The sequence below is a fragment of the Henckelia pumila genome, chromosome 4, assembly GCF_033568475.1.
Source record: "Henckelia pumila isolate YLH828 chromosome 4, ASM3356847v2, whole genome shotgun sequence".
In the NCBI taxonomy this organism is placed as follows: Eukaryota; Viridiplantae; Streptophyta; class Magnoliopsida; order Lamiales; family Gesneriaceae; genus Henckelia; species Henckelia pumila.
Window position 1 is genome coordinate 109,183,754 of NC_133123.1, and position 20,500 is coordinate 109,204,253.

Genomic DNA, 20,500 nt, shown 5'->3' on the forward strand with positions numbered 1-20,500 from the left:
CAAAATATTTGCCATTTACATATATTGTATTATTTCCTACACCATACGTTTGTTTCCAAGATTTTCCATGTTTGGAAATACTTGAGACAAGAATCTCATAAGGCTCTTAGCTTGCAATATTGGTTTGTATTTTTCTTAAAAACGGTAATTACATATCTTTTTAACTACGAATTTATTATAACTTGAATTTTATGCATGATTTTTATGTTGATGCAATGTCAAAATATCTACCTGAAAAATGTTCTCAACCAAGAGAATAATTTGCAAGTCTCGAGTCCATGCATTTTGGGATACTTATGTTAATACAATGTCATAAGATCTACGTAAAAAAAATTTCCTCATAAAATTGATCTTATAAAATTTGAAACCTTACAAATTGTTAGTGATATGTTAGAAAGCATGAGGAAAAATTTGGATTCATTTGATTTGCCCAGAATTCCTTCTGAAACATTAAGGGAGTGTTTGCACTCACTAAAAATAAGTGATTATTAGATTTTAGCTTAAAAAAAATCATATTTGTGTATTTTTTAAAGTCAGATTTTGTGTTAGCTTGTGCTTATATTAATTAAAATCTTAAAGCTGGTCATGAGGTGATTTTTATTGTCCAAAAGTGATTATACTATTTTGATAAATAAATAAAACTCTCTTTCGGACCATTTTACCCCTCTCATTTTTCCCAAAACATGAAACCCTCTCGCTCATTTCTCTCCTTTGACAGCCTCGTTTCTTTCGTTTTTCTGATTTGAGTTATCATCTCTTTGGGAGAAATCATTGAATAAGAGATTCAATTCTTGAGTAATTTGCACTTGAAGGTAAAATCTCCTGGAATTCATTGTTTTTCATTTGATTTAACCTACAATTTTGTATCATGTTTTAAAATTTTCTATACCAAATGCGTTTTGAATGTCGTATATTGGATTATGAAACAAAAAATTGCGAAATGGACTGTGATTTTTTAGGAACACAAACTTATATAGTGTGTGAATGATTTACGTTGCATATTAGCTGCTTTGTTTTGAATGGTATATGTTGGGTTGTAGGATGTTTTTCTGGTTTCAATCATTTTTGTTTTGATTTTTGGTTGGTATGTTTTGATTTTCGTTTAATTTCACCATTCACGAGCAAACCTTTATAGATTTGAGATGTTTTTTTTTACATTTTTATCACTTTAGGTATGCATTCGAGAAATTATGCCTTTTAAATTGAGGTCAGAAACTTGCTTGTATCTTTTGGATTTTGTTTGTTGAATGATGATTAAAATTAATGTGAGTCCAATGGCTTCTAGATTTTGTTGTTGAATGAAGATTTGTTGGTAATTTTAGGGCATGGGGTTGAGGATTTTATTAAGCATTCATTGCCTCAAAAAATAGAGCATGAACAACGTCTGAGTGCAAGATAAGGGGTGTGTGAACCACCCTTTAAACCAGCATCGGTTTTTGAAAATCTTGAGTCATTTGTGTAGCCAAGTTTCCATTGTTTTCGAATCTTGTTCTTGGCAACAAGTTAGCAGATCTATAGGTTTATTTTGATATTTAGGCATATAGAACAGAGAGATTGAAAAACAGAGCATCCCCTTCTTCTTTTCTTTTTCTACTACATTCCCCTGTGTCTTGATTTTTGGAAAATTGCAACAAAAAAAAAAAGTAAATGGCTGAAGTCTCCGAGAACAGTTTTATACGAGAATCGTTCCCTGGAAACACGGCAGACATGGCGGGGCAGATTTGTCTTTTTTGGGAGCTAATCAAAGCGACATTGTTTGTTCCATTGCTGAGAATCTCTGTGTACATCTGCTTATTTGGAATAGATTAAGAAAAGTTTTTATTATTACCATTGATTGAAGGAAGCTTCGCGGAAATTTGAATCTGGAAATGGGTAATTCCTCAGAATCAGCAAATAACTATCCATGGCCATCAACTGTTAACTTTGCGAACTAATGGATAGTCATGAAATGGCATTGTGTTTTTTATTTCTGTTTTTAATTGTGGTTTGCTCTTTCAATGAGTAAGCATACGAAATTTTTGGTTTGTGAAGTCTTTATGTTGTTTAAGTTTTTTGTTAAACGAGGTGTGAGTATTACATATTTACATTGATGCTATGTATATGTGTTTCGTTACAGTATATTTTTTAAAATGTATGCAGTATGTCAGATTCATCACCAGAAAGCAGGTTGGACAATCCAGTTGAATCATCGAGCATTGACACTTTAGATGAGACGGAATAAGCGAAGCAGAGAGCGAAGGTACCGGTCCAAACATATTCAGTACAAAGAAAAAAAAGATATATTCATGCTATTATGGTTGGGGCAGCGATATATTATGAGAAAACTGAAGTACAGATCAACAACAATGATGGTGATAATCAGAGTCAAGAACAACAACAAGTACTCAAAGCTGGCGCTGATGGTCATGATCAGGTTCAACAAGAAATCGAAGGCGACGCTGATGGTCAGGTTCATGAACAAGTACTCGAAGGCGCTGACGGTGATCATGAGGTTCAACAAGAAGTCATCGAAGGTGGTGCTGATGCTGGTCATGAGGTTCAACAAGAAATTGTCAAAGCTGGTGGCGCTGATGGTGGTCAGGTTCAACAAGAAATCGAAGGCAATGCGGTCGTGGTGGAAGCCACCGCCGGTGATGAGGCGGCAGTAGTGGACGAGGATCTAAGACTGGCGAATAAAGATGTGTTCCCGACACTTTCTCGAGATGTAAAGATCGGAAGAAAAGAATTTCGTTTTATGGATGTTTGCTTCCTAACATCACTGTTTGAAACTTTATATCACAGTTGAAGGAATTATATTTACTCATTTTTTTGTTGATAAAGTATGCATATAATTCATATACTTGAACAAATAATATATATATATATATATATATATATATATATATATACATAGATACATAGATATATATTTGATTAACCATATATGTAGAACATATATTTGGTAAATTTACTCTAATCAAAGTTAATTATTTAAACATAAGATTTAGATCGCCAAATTCATAAGATAAAATCCAATTTCATATATAGTTTACAAAAAAAAAAAAATAATCCTCAAAATACTGGAAATAAAATAGAACAAACAAAACAAATAAAAAACGAGTTGATACCAGTACACTATTTTCACACTTGCACAATTATTAAAAGCTGAAAAAAAAAATATAGATGTGTTCCTCAATATGGTTATTTTGTCATTTTATTAAAATGCTAATATGATAATCACTTGTTTACCAAACACATTACCATAAAAAAGTTTCAGCTTTTGGCTTTTGATTTCAAACACCACCCAATTATGCTTTTTTCTCATTTCACCATAATCTATTAATTTAATCACTTCTCTAAAAGCACAATCTCTAAAAACTTTTCTTAATTTATTCCAAATAAGTAGATGTACACAGAGATTCTCAGCAATGGAACAATCAATGTCGCTTTGATTAGCTCCCCAAAAAGACAAATCTGCCCCGCCATGTCTGCCGTGTATCCAGGGAACGATTCTCGTATAAAACTGTTCTCGGAGACTTCAGCCATTTACTTTTTTTGTTGTTGCAGTTTTCCAAAAATCAAGACACATGGTAATGTAGTAGAAAAAGAAAAGAAGAAGGGGATGCTCTGTTTTGCAATCTCTCTGTTCTATATGCCTAAATATCAAAATAAACCTATAGATCTGCTAACTTGTTGCCAAGAACAAGATTCGAAAACAATGGAAACTTGGCTACACAAATGACTCAATATTTTCAAAAACGGATGCTGGTTTAAAGGGTGGTTCACACACCCCTTATCTTGCACTCAGGCGTTGTTCCTGCTCTATGTTTTGAGGCAATGAATGCTTAATAAAATCCCCAACCCCATGCCCTAAAATTACCAACAAATCTTCATTCAACAACAAAATCTAGAAGCCATTGGACTCACATTAATTTTAATCATCATTCAACAAACAAAATCCAAAAGATACAAGCAAGTTTCTGACCTCAGTTTAAAAGACATAATTTCTCGAATGCATACCTAAAGTGATAAAAATGTAAAAAAAAAACATCTCAAATCTATAAAGGTTTGCTCGTGAATGGTAAAATTAAACGGAAATCAAAACATACCAACCGAAAATCACAACAAAAACGATTGAAATCAGAAAAACATCCTACAACCCAACATATACCATTCAAAACAAAGCAGCTAATATGCAACGTAAATCATTCACACACTATATAAGTTTGTGTTCCTAAAAAATCACAGTCCATTTCGCAATTTTTTGTTTCATAATCCAATATACGACATTCAAAACGCATTTGGTATAGAAAATTTTAAAACATGATACAAAATTGTAGGTTAAATCAAATGAAAAACAATGAATTCCAGGAGATTTTACCTTCAAGTGCAAATTACTCAAGAATTGAATCTCTTATTCAATGATTTCTCCCAAAGAGATGATAACTCAAATCAGAAAAATGAAAGAAACGAGGCCGTCGAAGGAGAGAATTGAGCGAGAGGGTTTCATGTTTGGGAAAAATGAGAGGGGTAAAATGGTCCGAAAGAGAGTTTTATTTATTTATCAAAATAGTATAATTACTTTTGGACAATAAAAATCACCTCATGACCAGCTTTAAGATTCTAATTAATATAAGCACAAGCTAACACAAAATCTGACTTTAAAAAACACACAAATATGATTTTTTTAAAACTAAAATCTAATAATCACTTATTTTTAGTGAGTGCAAACACTTCCTTAGAGCTTCACGAATCCCAAAAACTTCGGCTACCTACTTGCATTGCAGCCAATTACGCCCATCCTCATTTATTATTATGAGAAAGAAGATTGATATAAGGTTGCGCTTTGATTTCAATAATATTTTATGGTTAATAATGAATATATTAAATCAATATACTTCTTATTTATACATTATATAATACAAAGCATAATATATTTTAAATGACACTGTTATTATTAGTTGGACTTGAAATTCATCCTAATAAACATAAAAATTATGTATTGAAATTCATGGTGTTACTTCTATAAACAACAAAAATATATTGAAATATATCCAATCACAACCTAAAAGTTAGTTATTATAACCACATAACGTGTCATCGATTCAATATTTTTGTCCTCAAAAGTGTAGCTCGATGAATTGGAGAAGCTTAGAGTGTCAAAGCCCATAACCTGAGGAATCTCGAAGCCCAATGATAAATGACAAGCCCATGGTTTTGGTCCAGTGAATTTGGAGGAATTCATAGTTGAATTTTGTTGCGTAATTTTATGCCCGCAAGTGCACGATGTCAAGTTTTAATATATGATGAGTAGAGTATCGTTCCCACGAGGATTGAAAATTTATATTCACACGAAGTCCTGTAATTAAAATAATCTCAAATTTGTTTAGAAAATCAAAGTTTTAAATTTCAATAAACTAAAATAAAATAAAGAATCTAGAATTTGAAGGATGGCTTTGGGTACACGATCTGATATGGGTTCTAGATACAAGATATCACTCGATTTTCATTCATGCAAGTCATATCAATTGATTATATCATCTATTCCAATTTATAGGCCAAGAACCCTTAATTGTTATTTACTGCCTCTCTCGAGCGTCGAGTAAATGTTATTATTCTAATGCTAATTTTGATATCCCTATCAGAAATCAAACAACAAAATAATTTAATAAAGTTCTATGGTTCTCTTTCAATGACCTCAAAGGAACTTGTAAGCCTCTCGAACTCTACAAAAATCCTAGGTTGTGTTTTCCTATGATCCTATTCAAAATCGCCTCTCTCAAGTGCTAGATTTCAAATAAATATAACAATTCAATTGTTGATCAAGTAATTGAAAGACAATCAAAACAGGAATACACAAACTGTAGTGACCCTTACCGAGATCACCTACTAAACAGAACTTAGGCATGCAATTAACTTAATTGAACAGATATCAGAAACAAGCTGCGGAAACAATAAACAAAATACAATCTCAAGGAAAGGAATCTGCAAATACCCAAATAGTTATACAACCAAATCGAAAGCTGTATCAACCCAAGTACAACAGAAATAAACCCTAGGCGAAGCTTCAGCTGGCCAACCACTGTCTAGCCCCTCTTGGATCCACCCACCTCATCCAATCGCAAACCTGCCCCATGGAATAGGGTGTCCAGAAACACAGAGTACGAGACGTGAGCATAAAACGCTCAGCACGAGAGTATGAGTATACATGAATGCAAGTGTACCGCCTACTGACTAGAGTCCAAGGAACAGATAACAGAGACAGATTGTGCCCTGGTATGTAGCACGCTGTGTCGTCGCTTCAAGAGGTGGCTCATATACCGAAAACCAGCGGATACTCCGGACCCAAATCGATGGAAATCCATCCACTAACAGGATAGGGTAGAACCCTACTAACAGACATCTCGAAAGAGATAGCTCAAGATGAAAATGTATGCAGCATAAAATCATGTCTAATAAATCATGCAGTCACATAATACATGCATACTCAGTCAGGATATCTCGAACAGTATTTTCGTACCTCAATTACTAGGCAAGCTCTACCGGCTCTAGGTCCACACCTATAATCCGCACTACACTGCCAAATGATACTAATATCATTATAGTGCTCTAAAAGCCTTAACTAAGCTATTGCATACTCCTAAATAATTTAGGAAGCAAACGTTATACCTTCGTCCGTCGTTAGCCCTTTAATGTCGATGCCTCCAGAACTTGGGCACAACTCTGTTGCGTCTCCCGAGCGCCTTTTCGACCTCCGGATCAAGCCTAGGAAGGCTAGAACTACTAAAATAAGCCTAGAATAGAGAGAGAACTCGCGGAATTGGTGAAAAAATCTGAATCCTCGGCCCTATATTTATAGGACACAAACGGAACCTCCGATGCGCCATCGGAGCTTCTGTTCTCACTTATCCGCCACGTGTCAAAATATGATTGGCTGCCAATGGATAGGGGCGATCGGTACCTCCATTCTGAACCGAAGTTCCGATGTCTCACACGTCATGCATGAAGTAATACTACCGGAGCTTCCGTTTCACACCGGAGCTTCCGATCTCCATCGGAGCTTCTGTTCTGGTTGATTCCCAATTTGCTTAGTTAATCTTTTAATCACCTTAATTGGGTACGGGCTACTAGATTCTCCCCCACTTAATATATTTCGTCCTCGAAATCAGATCTTAAGTACTGAATGTAAAACAACATGCATAAACCTTCTTTATTCAAATCAAATGTTTTCAGAGTTTACAACTGAATACAACTCGAAAATAAAATCAAAACAACTCAGGATGTTCTGAACGCATCCTGTTTTCCAGCTCCCAAGTGGCTTCTTCAGTGCCTCGACGCTGCCACTGAACTAAAACTAGAGGAATAACTTTATTTCGCTAGACCTTATCCTTATGATCCAGTATACGAATAGGTCTCTCTACGTAATTCAAGTCAGTATCCATCTGAACTTCAGACGGCTGCAGAATATGAGACTGATCTGCCACATACCTTCAAAACAGAGATACGTGGAACACGTCGTGAATACTGGACAGATACGTTGGAAAGGCTATCCGATAAGCCAAATCGCCAATGCTCTCCAAAATCTCAAATGGACCGATAAATCTGGTAGACAACTTGCCCTTAAGGCCAAATCTGAGAATTCTGCGGAAAGGTGAAACCCTCAGAAACACTTTCTCCCCAACATCAAACTGCAAAGGCCTACGCTTGGTATTAGCATAGCTGGCCTGACGATCCTGTGCAGTCTTAATCATTTTCTTGATCTGATCAACAACATCTGCTGTCTGCTGAACTAGTTCCGGTCCCTCAGCCTGTCTCTCCCCCACTTCTACCCAAAAAAGTGGAGTACGACAACGTCGTCCGTACAACGCCTCAAAAGGTTTCATCCCAATGCTAGTACGATAGCTATTGTTGTACGCGAACTCAATCAATGGCAAATGATCCTGCCAGGCTGAACCGAAATCCATAGTGCAAGCTCGAAGCATATCCTCCAAAGTACGGATAGTGCGCTTTGACTGACCATCGGTCTCCGGATGATAGGCAGTGCTCAAACTGAGAGTAGTGTCCATCGCACGCTGAACACTCCCCCAGAACCTAGAAGTAAACCTTGGGTCTCGATCGCTGACAATGCTCAGAGGCACTCCATGAAGTCGAACGATCTCCTGAATGTACAACCGCGCCATGAAATCCACAGAGTACTCTCGGCTATAGGCAATGAAATGCGCTGACTTGGTGAGTCGGTCCACCACAACCCAGATAGCATCACAATTCCTCGAGGATACCAGCAAATGGGTCACAAAATCAATCGTGATAAGCTCCCATTTACACTCAGGAATAGGCAGACTGTGAAGCAAACCTCCAGTTCGTCGGTGTTTTGCCTTGACCTGCTGGCAAACCAAGCATCTCGAAGCATACTGATACACGCTGCGTTTCATTTCCTTCCACCAAAACCGAGTACATAGATCCTTATACATCTCGTTGCTCCCCGGATGAATACTCAACTTAGTGCGATGTGCCTGAGACAAGATCTCCTCTCGCAACTCTTCATCCTTCGGAATCACAAGCTTATCAGACAAACACAGAAATCCATCCGACTGATAGTGAAATCCAGACGTACTACCCTCAATGGCTAGACAAGCCAAACGCTGGGTCTTCGAATCAGACATCTGAGCATCCCGAATCCGCGAATACAAAGCTGGTTCAGATAGTATTGCAAACATCTGAATACTCTGCATTCCTTTCTTGTGCTTGAAGGTATACCCTGAAGAACAACAATCTCCAATCGCACTAGACATCGAACAAGTCTGAAGTGCAGATAGTCGCACCTTGCGACTTAAGGCATCAGCAGTAAGATTAACAGCTCTCGGATGGTACTTTATCTCGCAATCATAGTCCTTAAGGAAATCCATCCAACGTCTCTGCCTCATGTTCAACTCCGCCTGAGTGAACAAATAATTGAGACTCTTGTGGTTGGTGAAGATCTCAAATTTTTCGTCATACAGATAATGACACCAGATCTTCAAAGCGAACACATTGGCTGCCAACTCCAAATCATGAACTGGATAATTATCTTCGTGCAACTTAAACTTTCTAGAAGCGTATGCGATCACATGCTTATTCTGAGTCAGGATACAACCTAACCCCTGTAGAGAAGCATCTGTGTAAACCACGTACCCTCCAGATCCTGACGGTAAATCCAACACCGGCGCAGAAGTCAACCGTCTACGAAGCTCACAAAAATTCTCTTCACACTCTGAGGACCACTCAAAATCAACACCCTTGCGGGTAAGCTGCGTCAATGGTCGAGCTAGCTGAGAGAAGTTCAGAATGAAGCGACAATAATAACCTGCTAGACCCAGAAAACTACGGATCTCAACAACCGTCGTCGGGTGCGACCAATTAAGCACAACCTCAATATTGCTCGGATCAACAGAAATCCCCTCCCTGGATATGATATGGCCAAGAAAGACCACTCGATCCATCCAAAATTCACACTTGCTCAGTTTGGCGTACAACTGCTCATCCCGAAGAGTCTGCAGTACCAACCGCAAGTGAGAAACATGCTCGTCTTCATTACGCGAATACACCAGAATGTCGTCAATGAAGACCACGAAAAACATGTCCAAATACTTCCTAAAGACACGATTCATCAGATCCATAAATATAGTCGGCGCATTAGTCAATCTAAATAGCATCACTAGAAACTTGTAATGCCCATAGCGAGTACGAAATGCAGTCTTGGCTATGTCCTGATCTCGGACTCTCATCTGATGATATCCAGATCTCAAGTCCATCTTGGAGTAAACCGAAGTACCTTGCAGCTCATCAAACAAGTCATCAATACGAGGCAAAGGATACTTGTTCTTCACAGTAACCCGATTCAGCTGTCGGTAGTCAATGCACAATTGCATAGACTCATCCTTCTTCTTCACAAAGAGAACCGGAGCTCCCCAAGGAGATACACTAGGACGAATGTACCCCTTGTCCAAAAGATCATGTAATTGATTCTTCAACTCTCGCATCTCTGACGGAGCCAGACGATATGGTGCTCGAGAAATAGGCGAAGTACCCGGCATCAAATCTATGCCAAACTCGACTTCCCTAGCAGGAGGAAAACCCAGAATCTCATCTGGAAATACATCTGGGAATTCATTCACAACCGAAATACTCTCTATCCCAACGCTCTCAGCGGACAGATCAACTGCATAGATGAGGTAACCTTCCCCGCCAGACTCTAGAGCTCGACAGGCTCTCAAGGCTGATAACAACGGCATTGGGGGTCGCGCTCCCTCACCATAGAAAAACCAGCTATCACTCTCATCCGGATGAAAGCTTACTAATCTCTGATAGCAGTCCACTGAAGCTCGATAGGTAGTCAGCATGTCTATTCCCAGAATACAATCGAAGTCATCCATCGAAAGAACCATGAGATTTGCTATCAAAATTTCCCTTCGAATTCTAGAGGTTAACCCATCACTAGACGCTTAGCCAAAGCAGATTGACCCGTCGGAGCAGAAACAGAAACTACTACGTCTAGTGCAATGCATGGTAACTTATGCCTCTTAACAAATCATGAAGAAATGAAGGAATGAGATGCACCAGTGTCAATAAGTACAAGAGCAGGTATGCCATATAACAGAAATTACCTGCGATGACCTTCTCATTCTCCTCCACTGCCTGATCATGTCTCAAGGCAAACACCTCGCTAGAAGCCCGCGGCTTCAAGTGAGAACTCCCAGCAGACTGTCCCTGTGACCTCTGCTGAACAGTAGCCTGAGAACCCGATCCCGAACCAAAACTAGAACCGCCTCTCCCAGATAGTGGACAATCCCTCCGGAGATGACCCACCTCTCCACAACGGAAACAAGCTCCAGAAGCTTTACGGAATCTGTCGGTCGGATGGTTCTTTCCACAATGGTCGCACTTCTCCTTCTTCCCAAAACGAACAACACCAGCGGAACCAGAGGAAGAAGAAGTAGATCCGGACTTCTTGAAAGACTAAGCACGGGGACCCAAAGAACTCGCAGGCCTCGACTAAGAGAAAGACTTGTTCTGCCAAATGCTATCCTCCGCCTGGTGACAACGGCTCACCAAACCCTCATAGGTCATGTCATCACCGACCGCCACACGGTCATGAATCTCCGGGTTAAGGCCCTGAAGGAACAGATTGTACTTTATCTCAGAGCTGTCAGTAATCTCGGGGCAATAGGACAATAGATCAAAGAACTTCTATTGATACTCGTAAATAGACATGGCTCCCTGACGCAGACTCAGTAGCTCACCCGCCTTCGCCTAACGGAGTGCAGGAGGAAAATACAGCTTCTGAAAAGCTCTGCGGAACTCGGCCCCGGTGGCCACTTCTCTCGCCGCAACAAAAGGTGCAGAAGTGAATCTCCACCACTTCCGGGCTCGCCCATCCAGAAGATAACCAAGCGTCTCCATCTTGTTCTCCTCAGTATAGCGAAACATCTGAAAAGTCATCTCCATACGGTCTAGTCAGTTCTCCGCATCCTTCGGAGACTCGCCTCCAACCAAGGGTTTAGGACTCATCTGCAAGAACCGGCGCACACTGAAACGCTGATCATCATGGCAACGATGATGGCGTTCTCGACGACGCTCCCGATCGGCATCGCCCCAATGACCACCAATACTGCCATGGCTACTCTGATCATCGCAATCTGTCATCTATAAAATTACTTCACGGTTACCTTATGCAGAATCTAAATCCCAAGAATACTATGCATGCTCTGATACCATAAATGTAGTGACCCTTACTGAGATCACCTACTAAACAAAACTTAGGCATGCAATTAACTTTATTGAATAGATATCAGAAACAAGCTGCGAAAACAATAAAAAAAATAAAATCCCAAGGAAAGGAATCTGCAAATACCCAAATAGTTATACAACCAAATCGAAAGTTGTATCAACCCAAGTACAACAGAAATAAACCCTAGGCGAAGCTTCAGCTGGCCAACCACTGTCTAGCCCCTCTTGGATCCACCCGCCTCATCCAATCGCAAACCTGCCCAATGGAATAGGGTCTCCAGAAACACAGAGTACGAGACGTGAGCATGAAACGCTCAACACGAGAGTATGAGTATACATGAATGCAAGTGTACCGCCTACTGACTAGAGTCCAAGGAACATATAATAGAGACAGACCGGTCCCTGGTAGGTAGCACGCAGTGCCGTCACTTCAGGAGGTGGGTCACATACCGAAAACCAGCGGATACTCCGGACCCAAATTGATGGAAGTCCATCCATTAACAGGATAGGGTAGAACCCTACTAACAGACATCTCGAAAGAGATAGCTCAAGATGCAAATGTATGCAGCATAAAATTATGTCATATAAATCATGCAGTCACATAATACATGAATACTCAGTCAGGATATCTCGAACAGTACTTTCGTACCTCAATTACTAGGCAAGCTCTAACAGCTCTAGGTCCACACCTATAATCCGCACTACACTACCAAATGATACTAATATCATTATAGTGCTCTAAAAGCCTTAACTAAGCTATTGCATACTCCTAAATATTTTTAGAAAGTAAAAGCTATACATTCGTCCGTCATTAGCCCTTTGATATCGATGCCTCCAGAACTTGGGCACAACTCTGTTGCGTCTCCGAGCGCCTTGTCGACCTCGAGGTCAAGCCTAGGAAGGCTAGAACTACTAAAATAAGCCTAGAATAGAGAGAGAACTCGCGGAATTGGTGAAGAAATCTGAATCCTCGGCCCTATATTTATAGGATACAAACGAAACCTCCGATTTGCCATCGGAGCTTCCGTTCTCACTTATCTGCCACGTGTCAAAATCTGATTGGTTGCAAAAGGATAGGGGCGATCGGAACCTCCGTTATGAACCGGAGTTTCCGATGTCTCACACGTCATGCATGATGTAATACTACCGGAGCTTCCGTTGCACACCGGAGCTTCCGATCTCCATCGGAGCTTCCGTTCCTGCCAACGGAGCTTTCGTTCTGGTTGATTCCCAATTTGCTTAATTAATCTTTTAATCACCTTAATTGGGTACGGGCTACTACACAAACAAATTGTTAAGAATAAATAATAGTAGGCAAAATAATAGTCAAAACATGAAACTCCAATCAAAATCCGTCAATATCTAGAAACAACTAATAAGTTTATAATGAAATAATTAAACACATAGACATATTCAAAAATCTCGTAATAAATCAAGGCAGATAATAAAAATCACAGTCCGTCCCCAGATGAATTTCTTCTGTCGTGTGATTTGATTATCCCTTGTCGTTCGCTCCCACGTCTCAAATCCGTGTCTCAAGCCTACTTGAATGTGTAGTTGTGTGTGGTTCTCTTGTTTGGGTGCCGCTTTTTCCCCTCTCGATTCTCTTCAAAACGTGCGGCTGATTTGTGCGGCTCCCTCTCGTTGTGTGCGTATGTTCTCCCCTTTTATTGCTCCTCGAAGCCCGTCAAATAAAGCCCGACAATCGAGTCTTTTGAATTTCCAAAATTCTGCACTTTCTATCATGCAGCAGCAGTGCTGGAGCGCCTATTTATGGCGATGGGGCGCTGCTCGGCATAATAAATTCTCGGAAATGAAACGTCGGGCGCTGGGGCGCTGTAGCTTGTGTCCAGCGCGCAGCATTCTTGAAAAACTCATTTCCAAAGTTATAGCCATCGGATCGAGCTGAAATTTTTACAGCACCTTGAAAACATCCTCAATTTATTATGAACGGTGGAGATCAGATTTAATTGTTTAAAAAATGCCTTGTAAGTTTATGATGTTGCTGCTCCATAGTTCATCATTCCCCTTCTTCTCACTACTTTTCTTCTAATCCTTGCATCTCACAAAAACAAGAACAAATATGCATAAAATCCACTTGATACATGAAAAAATCCAAGTAAATCATATATAAATTAAGTGCATAAATTTCACTTATTAAATTCCCCCAAACTTAGACTTTTGCTAGTCCCGAGCAAAACAATAATAAGCAATATAGTCGGCCTCCGAATTTTTACATTTCAAGATTCAATACACATGTTCGCTAATTTTCTCAAGAGTTCTCGTGTGTGTGTGATTTACCAATCTTGTCTACCCTTCTCGCGATACACTAATGCAACAAGTTTGTTTCATAGAATCATCAAATGCGCTCTCTAGTTTCAAAACACTCTCCACCAAGTTCAACTTCTACTCACAAAGATCAAAAGGAATTTTCAATTTATATCACAGCTTTTTCATAAAATCACCGGATTTTACACCCAATTTTTATTTAGCCCCAATAATTACCTGCAGACTTAGCTATAACTAAAGATAGGATTCGGATTTCAATCCCCTCGTCTATAGCCCGGATGGAGAATCAACCCCATTTTATCCGCAAACTAAGCCATGGATTGGTAATTAGGATTTCAATGCCTTTCCAGACCCGGATGGAGCTGTAAAAAAAATTTATTTGCTGCTTTGGCAACTTTTCATCATTCAATAAAAATTTTGCCTAAATCATTTCTAAACTTATAGAAGTCTACCTCGGTTTCAAGTATAAATCACCAAATTTAAGAATCAAATCATCAAATTCACTCACAAAATCACAAAGCTTCTCTAATCACTAGAGTGTCAACAATCAAGACATAGTGAATATGAGTGAGAACTCAAGATAAAATATATTTAACATTAACACTTTTAACACCAAAAATTATTTTTATCATAAACCAACATAATTACACAACATGCTAACACAAACTAACTCATCAAAAATTTCACAATTTTCAAAAATTTTAAACACCCCCCCAAACTTAAAATGTGCATTGTCATCAATGTACAAGATTAAATTAAAACAAGGACACGTACCTTTGACAACGACCATCAGTAGTCGTCATCCTTTTCATCATCATTTGCAGCGCATTGGGATATAATAGGGGTGACACCACCAAACTTCATCTCCACACATCCAATAAAAAAAATTCAAGGGACAAAAATTTAAGAAGTAAATACATAAAAATAAATAAATAAATAAATAAATAAATAAATAATACTAAAAACTCTTGGGTTGCCTCCCAAGAAGCGCATAGTTTATAGTCCTCGGCCCGACTGTGTCTGCACTTTCAATATTTTAAGATCTGTGAATAAACTGCAGACATAGACAAAAAAAAATTAATCCAAAAAATAATGATAATAATAAATAGACAATAAAAATAATAATTCTAAATCAAAATTAAGATCACTTGGTAACAGTATTAGTGAACAATAAATTGAATCAATCCCCGGCAACGGAGCCAAAAACTTGTTGCGTAATTTTGTGCCCGCAAGTGCACAGTGTCAAGTTTTAATATATGATGAGTAGAGTATCGTTCCCACGAGGATTGAAAATTTATATTCACAACAAGTACTGTAATTAAAATAATCTCAACTTTGTTTAGAATCAAAGTTTTAAATTTCAATAAACTAAATAAAATAAAGAATCTAGAATTTGAAGGATGGCTTTGGGTACACGATCTGAGACGGGTTCTAGATACAAGATATCACTCGATTTTCATTCATGCAAGTCATATTAATTTATTATATCATTTATTCCAATTTATAGGCCAATAACCCTTAATTGTTATTTACTGCCTCTCTCGAGAGCCGAGTAAATATTATTATTCTAATGCTAATTTCGATATCCCTATTAGAAATCAAATAAAAAATTAATTTAATCAAGTTCTATGGTTCTCTTTCAGTGACCTCAAAGGAACTTGTAAGCTTCTCGAACTCTACAAAAATCCTAGGTTGTGTTTTCCTATGATCCTAATCAAAATTGCCTCTCTCGAGTGCTAGATTTCAAATAAATATAACAATTTAATTGTTGATCAAGTAATTGAAAGACAATCAAAATAGGAATACACAAATAAATTGTTAAGAATAAATAATAGTAAGCAAAATAATAGTCAAAACATGAAACTCCAATCAAGATCCGTCAATCTCTAGAAACAACTAATAAGTTTAAAATGAAATAATTAAACACATAGACATATTCAAAAATCTCATAATAAATCAAGGAAGATAATAAAAATCACAGTCCGTCCCAGATGAATTTCCTCTGTCGTGTGATTCGATTATCCTTTGTCGTTCGCTCCCACGTCTCAAATCCGTGTCCCAAACCTACTTGAATGTGTAGTTGTGTGTGGTTCTCTTGTTTGGGTGCCGCTTTTTCCCCTGGAGCGCCTATTTCTGGCGCTAGGGCACTGCTTGGCATCAAAAATCTCGGAAATGAAACGTCAGGAACTGGAGCGCCAGTTTTTTGGCGCGGGGGCGGTGCAGCTTGTGTCCAGCACGCAGCATTCTTGAAAAACTCATATCCGGAGTTCTAGCCGTCGGATCAAGCTGAAATTTTTACAGCACCTTCAAAACATCCTAAAATTATTATGAACGGTGAAGATCGAATTTAGATGTCTCAAAAAAGCCTAGTAAGTTTCTGAAGTTGCTGCTTCATAATTCATCATTCCCCTTCTTCTCGCTACTTTTATTCTAATCCTTGCATCTCACAAAAACAACAACAAATATGCATAAAATCCACTCGATACATGACAAAAGCCAAGTAAAAATCATATATAAATTCTTATCAAATTTGTTATAACAGAATAAGGGAATAGATTCCAGGTGTCAATGTTTTGTATATTGAGATTTATGTATAATATAAATGAATAAATTATTTTAGCCAGAATATGTGGAAGGAAGTTCGTGTTCGAATACATGCATAAATTGGCCATGGCCTTAACTTTAAAGGCTTGCCATCAATCCAACTACTAAATAGGTAATCGGGCTTTCAATTGTTATTACACAATTTTTATTATCATTTGTATTATCCTCAATGGTCCAACAACGAGCTAAAAATAGTAAAATCAAGGCCCAAAATCAGAAACCCCTTTGAATTATATAAATTAAAATTTACGGAGAAATGTTATCTTTTCTTATAATTAACACGAATAGTTTCTCGATAATTGGTTTATGAATATGTGTAACTAGAAAGCAAAACTAGTTATTTCAAGCATGCTTATTCATAAAAATCCATTCAAGACTAGAGCTAACTTGAATGGGTAATATAAAATGTTTCTAAATAATTAAATTGGAAGAAAAAAATGGGCACCAACCTGTATTTATCTGCACTATATCACATGTGCAAGAGAGAAATGAAAAAAAAAGAATTATTAACACAAAATGTGGGAACAAATTAAAACAGATGGACCTCAAGAAAATAATAATTTAATTTATATTTTTCTATTAATTTTTTAAGGAAAAAAGTTGATATGTAAGAACTAAGATATATATAAAGCTTTGTCCAATCTTGTAGTAGTCCGTACCCAGAATTAGTGAGTAATTGTTATTAATCCAACTAATCATGTTAGTTTAGATTAAACGTGATTTAGAGACTTCTAATGGATTAACGGGGTCCGGGAATAGACCCAAAATGATCAGAATGGTCCGGAGGGTCAGGCGGAAAGGACGCAACGTCCGGGTATTGGACGCAACGTTCGTGCCATCAGAATGCATCATTTCTTACGCACTTGATGTGACATCGGAAGCAACGAAGGGGAACAGACGCAACGTTCGTCGGACGAACAGATGCAACGATGCGGAATGGACGTTCCGTTCGTTGTCTATAAATAGAGGTGCCGAGCTTCAGTTTCAGATGCACCAATCACCTCTTCTCTCTCTATTCCTTAGTCTTCTAGCTTAGATCTAGGGAATTCTAGGCATTCCATTGGGAATCCGAAAGTGGCGTAGCGATCCAGGCGTCGTAGCGGAGCTGTGGCCTAGTTTTGAGGCAACCGACAGCAAAGAGCTAACGAAGGACGATATAGCTTTTGCTTCCTAAAAATATTTAGGAGTATGCAATAGCTTAGTTAAGGCTTTTAGAGCACTTTAATGATAATAGTATCATTTTGCAGTGTAGTGCGGACTATAGGCGTGGACCTAGAGCTGGTAGATCTTGCCTAGTATTTGAGGTACGAAATTACTGTTCGAGATATCCTGACTGAGTATGCATGTATTATGTGACTGTATGATTTATATGACATGATTATATGCTGCATACATTTGCATATTGAGCTATCTCTTTTGAGATGTCTGTTAGTAGGGTTTTACCCTATCCTGTTAGTGGATGGACTTCCATCGAATTGGATCTGGCGTATCCATTGGTATTTCGGTATGTGAGCCACCTCCTGAAGCGACGGCACAGCGTGCTACATACCATGGCCCGGTCTGTCTTTGTTATCTGATTCTTGATCTCTAGTCAGTAGGCGGTTCACTTGCATTCATGTATACTCATACTCTCGTGCTGAGCGTTTTATGCTCACGTCTCGTACTCTATATTTCTGGACACCCTATTCCATGGGGCAGGTTTGCGATTGGATGAAGCGGGTGGATACAAGAGGGCTAGGCAGTGGTTGGCCAGTTGGAGCTTCGTCTAGGTTTTTATTCTATTGTATTTGGGTTGATACAGCTGTTCGATTTGGTTTTATAACTATTTGGGTATTTACATATTCCTTTCCTTGGGATTGTATATTGTTTATTGTTTCCGCAGCTTAATTCTGGTTTACTATTTGATTAAGTTAATTGCATGCCTAAGTTCTATTTAGTAGGTGATCTCGATAAGGGTCACTAAATTTATGGTATCAGAGATGCATAGTATTCTTGGGATTTAGATTCCGCATAAAGATAACCGCGAGGTTAATTTTGTAGATGGTGGATCGTGATGATCAGAGTAGCCATGGCAGTATAGGTGGACGTTGGGGAGATGTTGACCGGGAGCGTCGTCGAGAACGTCATCAACGTCGTCATGATGATCAGCGTTTCAGTGTGCGCCGATTCTTATCTATGGGTCATAAGCCCTTGGTTGGAGGCGAGACTCCGGAGGATGCGGAGAACTGGCTAGATCGCATGGAGAAGACTTTTCAGACGTTCCACTGTACTAAGGAGCAGAAAATGGAGACACTTGGTTATCTTCTGGATGGGCGAGCCCGTAGGTGGTGGAGGTTTACTTCTGCACCCTTTATTGTGGCGAGAAGAGTGGCCACCTGGGCCGAGTTCCGCACAACTTTTCAGAAGCTGTATTTTTCTCCTGCACTCCGTCAGACGAAGGCGGGTGAGTTACTGAGCTTACGTCAGGGACCTATGTCTATTGAGGAGTATCAGCAGAAGTTCTTTGATCTGTTGTCTTATTGCCCCGAGATTGCTGATAGTTCCGAGATGAAGTACAATATGTTCCTTCAGGGCCTTAACTGTAGTAGTCCGGTTCCATTTTTACAAGATTAGGTGATTTTAAACATGTTAGAAAATGACATATAATTTTAAAAGTGTCAAAACATGTTTAAGGAGTCCTTATTTGGTTAAAATAAGTGGCAAATCAGATCCGAAACGTCCGAAAATGGTAAGGTAGGTCCCGGGAGTCCAAAACCAGTTCGGAAGCACCTGGAAGCAGTTTGGAAGAAGCTGTTCGATCGGAGCTTCCGAACCAGTTCGGAGCTTCCGATCCCCGTTCGGAGCTTCCGATCCCTGTCCAGTGCCAAGTGTCTTCGAGGATTGAACACGTAGCTGCAGGTGGAGATCGGAGCTTCCGATCCTACGATCGGAGCTTCCGATCGTGGCCTATAAATATGGGTTCCGAGGGCCACAATTTCACACCAATTCCTATCTTTCTCTCTCGGTTTCAGCCTAGTTTTAGGAGTTTAGGAATGATTCTAGCCTTCCTAGGCTTGGTCCGGAGGTTGGTGAGGCACTCCAGGGTTACGGTGGAGTGGTGCCCAAGTTCTGGGGCAATCATCATCAGTGGGCTGACGACGGACGCATGTATAGCTCTAGCTCCTTATAGTAAATAGGGAGTATGCTATAGCGCAGTTAAGGCTTTTAGAATATTGTTATAATGCATGAGTATTTTGCATTGTAGTGCGGATTATAGGCTTGGACTTTAGAGCTGGTATAGCTTGCCTAGTAGAACTAAGGTACGTAAGTACAGACTGAGATAGCCAGCTGAATATACATGTTTATGTGTTGCATAATTATGTGTTGCATTATTATCTGTCATAATATGCATGATTTACTGTTCATGATTTGTATGCGGCATTTGCATACCATGTTGAGCCTGTTATCCTTTTGAGATAACCATTTGTTCTAGGGTCGCTCAGCCATAGGGTTGTTGTTATTATACGATCGGGTACCGTGTGACACCCACTGGACCGACGGGGCAGCGTGTACGGTTTTTACCCAGGACGGTGATAGTCCAAGATCGGGTTCAGTATGTGTGGCACCCACTGGATCCTCGGAGCAGCGTGCGCATACTGGAGGTGCCTATGAACTGAGCATGATTTTCCAGATATGATCCCAGTTACCCAGATCATTCATATTTCATGTTGCATGCATCATATAGACCTGTATATTCAATACTTTACGTACTGGGCGTTAGCGCTCACGTCCCTGCTTTTATCTCGAACACCCCATTCGACGGGGCAGGTTTTGCAGGTGGACCAGGAGCGAGATCAGTAGTTGATCGGTGACTAGGGCTTGG